At 45.5% G+C, this 7500-nt stretch overlaps 23 non-coding genes across 23 annotated transcripts; all 23 read left to right on the top strand.

Annotated features, from left to right (window-relative positions):
• The first annotated feature begins 182 nt into the window (after positions 1 to 182).
• Positions 183 to 301, top strand: LOC133436131 (5S ribosomal RNA). The gene has a single exon (XR_009779935.1). It is a non-coding gene; the product is annotated as a 5S ribosomal RNA (ribosomal RNA).
• Positions 302 to 500: 199 nt separating this feature from the next.
• On the top strand, positions 501 to 619 carry LOC133435853 (5S ribosomal RNA). The gene has a single exon (XR_009779669.1). It is a non-coding gene; the product is annotated as a 5S ribosomal RNA (ribosomal RNA).
• Positions 620 to 818: 199 nt separating this feature from the next.
• LOC133435953 (5S ribosomal RNA) lies at positions 819 to 937 on the top strand. Its single transcript, XR_009779765.1, has one exon. It is a non-coding gene; the product is annotated as a 5S ribosomal RNA (ribosomal RNA).
• A 199-nt stretch (positions 938 to 1136) lies between these two features.
• Positions 1137 to 1255, top strand: LOC133435930 (5S ribosomal RNA). Its single transcript, XR_009779743.1, has one exon. It is a non-coding gene; the product is annotated as a 5S ribosomal RNA (ribosomal RNA).
• Positions 1256 to 1472: 217 nt separating this feature from the next.
• On the top strand, positions 1473 to 1591 carry LOC133435850 (5S ribosomal RNA). The gene has a single exon (XR_009779666.1). It is a non-coding gene; the product is annotated as a 5S ribosomal RNA (ribosomal RNA).
• A 199-nt stretch (positions 1592 to 1790) lies between these two features.
• On the top strand, positions 1791 to 1909 carry LOC133436019 (5S ribosomal RNA). Its single transcript, XR_009779828.1, has one exon. It is a non-coding gene; the product is annotated as a 5S ribosomal RNA (ribosomal RNA).
• A 216-nt stretch (positions 1910 to 2125) lies between these two features.
• Positions 2126 to 2244, top strand: LOC133435899 (5S ribosomal RNA). Its single transcript, XR_009779712.1, has one exon. It is a non-coding gene; the product is annotated as a 5S ribosomal RNA (ribosomal RNA).
• A 216-nt stretch (positions 2245 to 2460) lies between these two features.
• LOC133436212 (5S ribosomal RNA) lies at positions 2461 to 2579 on the top strand. The gene has a single exon (XR_009779997.1). It is a non-coding gene; the product is annotated as a 5S ribosomal RNA (ribosomal RNA).
• A 199-nt stretch (positions 2580 to 2778) lies between these two features.
• LOC133436160 (5S ribosomal RNA) lies at positions 2779 to 2897 on the top strand. The gene has a single exon (XR_009779962.1). It is a non-coding gene; the product is annotated as a 5S ribosomal RNA (ribosomal RNA).
• Positions 2898 to 3096: 199 nt separating this feature from the next.
• On the top strand, positions 3097 to 3215 carry LOC133436130 (5S ribosomal RNA). The gene has a single exon (XR_009779934.1). It is a non-coding gene; the product is annotated as a 5S ribosomal RNA (ribosomal RNA).
• A 199-nt stretch (positions 3216 to 3414) lies between these two features.
• On the top strand, positions 3415 to 3533 carry LOC133435852 (5S ribosomal RNA). Its single transcript, XR_009779668.1, has one exon. It is a non-coding gene; the product is annotated as a 5S ribosomal RNA (ribosomal RNA).
• Positions 3534 to 3732: 199 nt separating this feature from the next.
• On the top strand, positions 3733 to 3851 carry LOC133435952 (5S ribosomal RNA). The gene has a single exon (XR_009779764.1). It is a non-coding gene; the product is annotated as a 5S ribosomal RNA (ribosomal RNA).
• Positions 3852 to 4050: 199 nt separating this feature from the next.
• LOC133435929 (5S ribosomal RNA) lies at positions 4051 to 4169 on the top strand. The gene has a single exon (XR_009779742.1). It is a non-coding gene; the product is annotated as a 5S ribosomal RNA (ribosomal RNA).
• Positions 4170 to 4387: 218 nt separating this feature from the next.
• LOC133435849 (5S ribosomal RNA) lies at positions 4388 to 4506 on the top strand. The gene has a single exon (XR_009779665.1). It is a non-coding gene; the product is annotated as a 5S ribosomal RNA (ribosomal RNA).
• Positions 4507 to 4705: 199 nt separating this feature from the next.
• On the top strand, positions 4706 to 4824 carry LOC133436097 (5S ribosomal RNA). The gene has a single exon (XR_009779903.1). It is a non-coding gene; the product is annotated as a 5S ribosomal RNA (ribosomal RNA).
• Positions 4825 to 5040: 216 nt separating this feature from the next.
• LOC133436211 (5S ribosomal RNA) lies at positions 5041 to 5159 on the top strand. Its single transcript, XR_009779996.1, has one exon. It is a non-coding gene; the product is annotated as a 5S ribosomal RNA (ribosomal RNA).
• Positions 5160 to 5375: 216 nt separating this feature from the next.
• LOC133436203 (5S ribosomal RNA) lies at positions 5376 to 5494 on the top strand. Its single transcript, XR_009779995.1, has one exon. It is a non-coding gene; the product is annotated as a 5S ribosomal RNA (ribosomal RNA).
• A 199-nt stretch (positions 5495 to 5693) lies between these two features.
• Positions 5694 to 5812, top strand: LOC133436159 (5S ribosomal RNA). The gene has a single exon (XR_009779961.1). It is a non-coding gene; the product is annotated as a 5S ribosomal RNA (ribosomal RNA).
• Positions 5813 to 6011: 199 nt separating this feature from the next.
• On the top strand, positions 6012 to 6130 carry LOC133436129 (5S ribosomal RNA). The gene has a single exon (XR_009779933.1). It is a non-coding gene; the product is annotated as a 5S ribosomal RNA (ribosomal RNA).
• Positions 6131 to 6329: 199 nt separating this feature from the next.
• Positions 6330 to 6448, top strand: LOC133435937 (5S ribosomal RNA). Its single transcript, XR_009779749.1, has one exon. It is a non-coding gene; the product is annotated as a 5S ribosomal RNA (ribosomal RNA).
• A 200-nt stretch (positions 6449 to 6648) lies between these two features.
• Positions 6649 to 6767, top strand: LOC133436174 (5S ribosomal RNA). Its single transcript, XR_009779975.1, has one exon. It is a non-coding gene; the product is annotated as a 5S ribosomal RNA (ribosomal RNA).
• Positions 6768 to 6984: 217 nt separating this feature from the next.
• On the top strand, positions 6985 to 7103 carry LOC133435833 (5S ribosomal RNA). Its single transcript, XR_009779650.1, has one exon. It is a non-coding gene; the product is annotated as a 5S ribosomal RNA (ribosomal RNA).
• Positions 7104 to 7319: 216 nt separating this feature from the next.
• LOC133436192 (5S ribosomal RNA) lies at positions 7320 to 7438 on the top strand. Its single transcript, XR_009779993.1, has one exon. It is a non-coding gene; the product is annotated as a 5S ribosomal RNA (ribosomal RNA).
• Positions 7439 to 7500: the final 62 nt, after the last annotated feature.

The raw sequence follows: 7500 nt of genomic DNA, 5'->3' as shown, positions 1-7500 counted from the left end.
GCGCTCTCGCTTAATCTACCCACACATATTTCAACGTGGTAAGAGCGACAGCTCACGTCCTAAAGTGTTTTGCACATGGTTAAGGCACTTTAACTCCAACAAATAAAACCAACAAATCAATGACTTATATTCTATGACTTATCTTCAACTCCATATAATAGGTATTTCAAGCTGTAGCTTCTGCTTACGGCCATACCAGCCTGAATGCGCCCGATCTCGTCTGATCTCGGAAGCTAAGCAGGGTCAGGCCTTGTTAGTACTTGGATGGGAGACCGCCTGGGAATACCAGGTGCTGTAAGCTTTTTCAACCAGCAGAGAGCGCTCACGCTTAATCTACCCACACATATTTCAACGTGGTAACAGCGACAGCTCACGTCCTAAAGTGTTTTGCACATGGTGAAGGCACTTTAACTCCAACAAATAAAACCAACAAATCAATGACTTATATTCTATGACTTATCTTCAACTCCATATCAGAGGTATTTCAAGCTGCAGCTTCTGCTTACGGCCATACCAGCCTGGATGCGCCCGATCTCATCTGATCTCGGAAGCTAAGCAGGGTCGGGCCTGGTTAGTACTTGGATGGGAGACCGACTGGGAATACCAGGTGCTGTAAGCTTTTTCAACCAGCAGAGAACGGTCTTGCTTAATCTAGCCACACATATTTCAACGTGGTAACAGCGACAGCTCACGTCCTAAAGTGTTTTGCACATGGTTAAGGCACTTTAACTCCAACAAATAAAACCAACAAATCAATGACTTATATTCTATGACTTATCTTCAACTCCATATAAGAGGTATTTCAAGCTGCAGCTTCAGCTTACGGCCATACCAGCCTGGATGCGCCCGATCTCGTCTGATCTCGGAAGCTAAGCAGGGTCGGGCCTGGTTAGTACTTGGATGGGAGACCGCCTGGGAATATCAGGTACTGTAAGCTTTTTCAACCAGCAGAGAGCGCTCTCGCTTAATCTACCCACACATATTTCAACGTGGTAACAGCGACAGCTCACGTCCTAAAGTGTTTTGCACATGGTTAAGGCACTTTAACTCCAACAAATAAAACCAACAAATCAATGACTTATATTCTATGACTTATCTTCAACTCCATATAAGAGGTATTTCAAGCAGCAGATTCTGCTTACGGCCATACCAGCCTGGATGCGCCCGATCTCGTCTGATCTCGGAAGCTAAGCAGGGTCGGGCCTGGTTAGTACTTGGATGGGAGACCGCCTCGGAATACCAGGTGCTGTAAGCATTTTCAACCAGCAGAGAGCGCTCTCGCTTAATCTACCTACACATATTTCAACGTGGTAACAGCGACAGCTCACGTCCTAAAGTGTTTTGCACATGGTTAAGGCACTTTAACTCCAACAAATAAGCGCTTCTAAATTATTATCACCAACAAATCAATGACTTGTATTATATGACTTATCTTCAACTCCATATAAGAAGTATTTCAAGCTGCAGCTTCGGCTTATGGCCATACCAGCCTGGATGCGCCCGATCTCGTCTGATCTCGGAAGCTAAGCAGGGTAGGGCCTGGTTAGTACTTGGATGGGAGACCGCCTGGGAATACCAGGTGCTGTAAGCTTTTTCAACCAGCAGAGAGCGCTCTCGCTTAATCTACCCACACATATTTCAACGTGGTAAGAGCGACAGCTCACGTCCAAAAGTGTTTTGCACATGGTTAAGGCACTTTAACTCCAACAAATAAAACCAACAAATCAATGACTTATATTCTATGACTTATCTTCAACTCCATATAAGAGGTATTTCAAGCTGCAGCTTCAGCTTACGGCCATACCAGCCTGGATGCGCCCGATCTCGTCTGATCTCGGAAGCTAAGCAGGGTCGGGCTTGGTTAATACTTGGATGGGAGACCGCCTGGGAATACCAGGTGCTGTAAGCTTTTTCAACCAGCAGAGAGCGCTCTCGCTTAATCTACCCACACATATTTCAACGTGGTAAGAGCGACAGCTCACGTCCTAAAGTGTTTTGCACATGGTTAAGGCACTTTAACTCCAACAAATAAGCGCTTCTAAATTATTATCACCAACAAATCAATGACTTGTATTATATACTTATCTTCAACTCCATATAAGAAGTATTTCAAGCTGCAGCTTCAGCTTACGGCCATACCAGCCTGGATGCGCCTGATCTCGTCTGATCTCGGAAGCTAAGCAGGGTCGGGCCTGGTTAGTACTTGGATGGGAGACCGCCTGGGAATACCAGGTGCTGTAAGCTTTTTCAACCAGCAGAGAGCGCTCTCGCTTAATCTACCCACACATATTTCAACGTGGTAAGAGCGACAGCTCACGTCCTAAAGTGTTTTGCACATGGTTAAGGCACTTTAACTCCAACAAATAAGCGCTTCTAAATTATTATCACCAACAAATCAATGACTTGTATTATATACTTATCTTCAACTCCATATAATAAGTATTTCAAGCTGCAGCTTCAGCTTACGGCCATACCAGCCTGGATGCGCCCGATCTCGTCTGATCTCGGAAGCTAAGCAGGGTCGGGCCTGGTTAGTACTTGGATGGGAGACCGCCTGGGAATACCAGGTGCTGTAAGCTTTTTCAACCAGCAGAGAGCGCTCTCGCTTAATCTACCCACACATATTTCAACGTGGTAAGAGCGACAGCTCACGTCCTAAAGTGTTTTGCACATGGTTAAGGCACTTTAACTCCAACAAATAAAACCAACAAATCAATGACTTATATTCTATGACTTATCTTCAACTCCATATCAGAGGTATTTCAAGCTGCAGCTTCTGCTTACGGCCATACCAGCCTGGATGAGCCCGATCTAGTCTGATCTCGGAAGCTAAGCAGGGTCGGGCCTGGTTAGTACTTGGATGGGAGACCGACTGGGAATACCAGGTGCTGTAAGCTTTTTCAACCAGCAGAGAACGGTCTTGCTTAATCTAGCCACACATATTTCAACGTGGTAACAGCGACAGCTCACGTCCTAAAGTGTTTTGCACATGGTTAAGGCACTTTAACTCCAACAAATAAAACCAACAAATCAATGACTTATATTCTATGACTTATCTTCAACTCCATATAATAGGTATTTCAAGCTGCAGCTTCTGCTTACGGCCATACCAGCCTGAATGCGCCCGATCTCGTCTGATCTCGGAAGCTAAGCAGGGTCAGGCCTTGTTAGTACTTGGATGGGAGACCGCCTGGGAATACCAGGTGCTGTAAGCTTTTTCAACCAGCAGAGAGCGCTCACGCTTAATCTACCCACACATATTTCAACGTGGTAACAGCGACAGCTCACGTCCTAAAGTGTTTTGCACATGGTGAAGGCACTTTAACTCCAACAAATAAAACCAACAAATCAATGACTTATATTCTATGACTTATCTTCAACTCCATATCAGAGGTATTTCAAGCTGCAGCTTCTGCTTACGGCCATACCAGCCTGGATGCGCCCGATCTCATCTGATCTCGGAAGCTAAGCAGGGTCGGGCCTGGTTAGTACTTGGATGGGAGACCGACTGGGAATACCAGGTGCTGTAAGCTTTTTCAACCAGCAGAGAACGGTCTTGCTTAATCTAGCCACACATATTTCAACGTGGTAACAGCGACAGCTCACGTCCTAAAGTGTTTTGCACATGGTTAAGGCACTTTAACTCCAACAAATAAAACCAACAAATCAATGACTTATATTCTATGACTTATCTTCAACTCCATATAAGAGGTATTTCAAGCTGCAGCTTCAGCTTACGGCCATACCAGCCTGGATGCGCCCGATCTCGTCTGATCTCGGAAGCTAAGCAGGGTCGGGCCTGGTTAGTACTTGGATGGGAGACCGCCTGGGAATATCAGGTACTGTAAGCTTTTTCAACCAGCAGAGAGCGCTCTCGCTTAATCTACCCACACATATTTCAACGTGGTAAGAGCGACAGCTCACGTCCTAAAGTGTTTTGCACATGGTTAAGGCACTTTAACTCCAACAAATAAAACCAACAAATCTATGACCTATATTCTATGACTTATCTTCAACTCCATATAAGAGGTATTTCAAGCAGCAGATTCTGCTTACGGCCATACCAGCCTGGATGCGCCCGATCTCGTCTGATCTCGGAAGCTAAGCAGGGTCGGGCCTGGTTAGTACTTGGATGGGAGACCGCCTCGGAATACCAGGTGCTGTAAGCATTTTTCAACCAGCAGAGAGCGCTCTCGCTTAATCTACCTACACATATTTCAACGTGGTAACAGCGACAGCTCACGTCCTAAAGTGTTTTGCACATGGTTAAGGCACTTTAACTCCAACAAATAAGCGCTTCTAAATTATTATCACCAACAAATCAATGACTTGTATTATATGACTTATCTTCAACTCCATATAAGAAGTATTTCAAGCTGCAGCTTCGGCTTATGGCCATACCAGCCTGGATGCGCCCGATCTCGTCTGATCTCGGAAGCTAAGCAGGGTAGGGCCTGGTTAGTACTTGGATGGGAGACCGCCTGGGAATACCAGGTGCTGTAAGCTTTTTCAACCAGCAGAGAGCGCTCTCGCTTAATCTACCCACACATATTTCAACGTGGTAAGAGCGACAGCTCACGTCCAAAAGTGTTTTGCACATGGTTAAGGCACTTTAACTCCAACAAATAAAACCAACAAATCAATGACTTATATTCTATGACTTATCTTCAACTCCATATAAGAGGTATTTCAAGCTGCAGCTTCAGCTTACGGCCATACCAGCCTGGATGGGCCCGATCTCGTCTGATCTCGGAAGCTAAGCAGGTTCGGGCTTGGTTAATACTTGGATGGGAGACCGCCTGGGAATACCAGGTGCTGTAAGCTTTTTCAACCAGCAGAGAGCGCTCTCGCTTAATCTACCCACACATATTTCAACGTGGTAAGAGCGACAGCTCACGTCCTAAAGTGTTTTGCACATGGTTAAGGCACTTTAACTCCAACAAATAAGCGCTTCTAAATTATTATCACCAACAAATCAATGACTTGTATTATATACTTATCTTCAACTCCATATAAGAAGTATTTCAAGCTGCAGCTTCAGCTTACGGCCATACCAGCCTGGATGCGCCCGATCTCGTCTGATCTCGGAAGCTAAGCAGGGTCGGGCCTGGTTAGTACTTGGATGGGAGACCGCCTGGGAATACCAGGTGCTGTAAGCTTTTTCAACCAGCAGAGAGCGCTCTCGCTTAATCTACCCACACATATTTCAACGTGGTAAGAGCGACAGCTCACGTCCTAAAGTGTTTTGCACATGGTTAAGGCACTTTAACTCCAACAAATAAGCGCTTCTAAATTATTATCACCAACAAATCAATGACTTGTATTATATACTTATCTTCAACTCCATATAAGAAGTATTTCAAGCTGCAGCTTCAGCTTACGGCCATACCAGCCTGGATGCGCCCGATCTCGTCTGATCTCGGAAGCTAAGCAGGGTCGGGCCTGGTTAGTACTTGGATGGGAGACCGCCTGGGAATACCAGGTGCTGTAAGCTTTTTCAACCAGCAGAGAGCGCTCTCGCTTAATCTACCCACACAAATTTCAACGTGGTAAGAGCGACAGCTCACGTCCTAAAGTGTTTTGCACATGGTTAAGGCACTTTAACTCCAACAAATAAAACCAACAAATCAATGACTTATATTCTATGACTTATCTTCAACTCCATATCAGAGGTATTTCAAGCTGCAGCTTCTGCTTACGGCCATACCAGCCTGGATGAGCCCGATCTAGTCTGATCTCGGAAGCTAAGCAGGGTCGGGCCTGGTTAGTACTTGGATGGGAGACCGACTGGGAATACCAGGTGCTGTAAGCTTTTTCAACCAGCAGAGAACGGTCTTGCTTAATCTAGCCACACATATTTCAACGTGGTAACAGCGACAGCTCACGTCCTAAAGTGTTTTGCACATGGTTAAGGCACTTTAACTCCAACAAATAAAACCAACAAATCAATGACTTATATTCTATGAATTATCTTCAACTCCATATAATAGGTATTTCAAGCTGCAGCTTCTGCTTACGGCCATACCAGCCTGAATGCGCCCGATCTCGTCTGATCTCGGAAGCTAAGCAGGGTCAGGCCTTGTTAGTACTTGGATGGGAGACCGCCTGGGAATACCAGGTGCTGTAAGCTTTTTCAACCAGCAGAGAGCGCTCACGCTTAATCTACCCACACATATTTCAACGTGGTAACAGCGACAGCTCACGTCCTAAAGTGTTTTGCACATGGTTAAGGCACTTTAACTCCAACAAATAAAACCAACAAATCAATGACTTATATTCTATGACTTATCTTCAACTCCATATCAGAGGTATTTCAAGCTGCAGCTTCTGCTTACGGCCATACCAGCCTGGATGCGCCCGATCTCATCTGATCTCGGAAGCTAAGCAGGGTCGGGCCTGGTTAGTACTTGGATGGGAGACCGCCTGGGAATACCAGGTGCTGTAAGCATTTTCAACCAGCAGAGAGCGCTCTCGCTTAATCTACCCACACAAATTTCAACGTGGTAACAGCAACAGCTCATGTCCTAAAGTGTTTTGCACATGGTTAAGGCACTTTAATTCCAAACAAATAAAACCAACAAATAAATGACTTATATTCTATGACTTATCTTCAACTCCATATAAGAGGTATTTCAAGCTGCTGCTTCTGCTTACGGCCATACCAGCCTGGATGCGCCCGATCTCGTCTGATCTCAGAAGCTAAGCAGGGTCGGGCCTAGTTAGTAGTTGGATGGGAGACCGCCTGGGAATACCAGGTGCTGTAAGCATTTTCAACCAGCAGAGAGCGCTCTCGCATAATCTACCCACACATATTTCAACGTGGTAACAGCGACAGCTCACGTCCAAAAGTGTTTTTCACATGGTTAAGGCACTTTAACTCCAACAAATAAGTGCTTCTAAATTATTATCACCAACAAATCAATGACTTATATTATATGACTTATCTTCAACTCCATATAAGAGGTATTTCAAGCAGCAGCTTCTGCTTACGGCCATACCAGCCTGGATGCGCCCGATCTCGTCTGATCTCGGAAGCTAAGCAGGGTCGGGCCTGGTTAGTACTTGGATGGGAGACCGCCTGGGAATACCAGGTGCTGTAAGCATTTTCAACCAGCAGAGAGCGCTCTCGCTGAATCTACCCACACATATTTCAACGTGGTAACAGCGACAGCTCACGTCCTAAAGTGTTTTGCACATGGTTAAGGCACTTTAACTCCAACAAATAAGCGCTTCTAAATTATTATCACCAACAAATCAATGACTTGTATTATATACTTATCTTCAACTCCATATAAGAAGTATTTCAAGCTGCAGCTTCTGCTTACGGCCATACCAGCCTGGATGCGCCCGATCTCGTCTGATCTCGGAAGCTAAGCAGGGTCGGGCCTGGTTAGTACTTGGATGGGAGACCGCCTGGGAATACCAGGTGCTGTAAGCTTTTTCAACCAGCAGAGAGCGCTCTCGCTTAATCTACCCACACATATCTCAACGTGGTAAGAG

This window comes from Cololabis saira, unplaced genomic scaffold, assembly GCF_033807715.1.
Source record: "Cololabis saira isolate AMF1-May2022 unplaced genomic scaffold, fColSai1.1 scf057, whole genome shotgun sequence".
Taxonomy (NCBI): Eukaryota; Metazoa; Chordata; class Actinopteri; order Beloniformes; family Belonidae; genus Cololabis; species Cololabis saira.
This window is presented reverse-complemented; position numbering and strand designations above follow the sequence as displayed.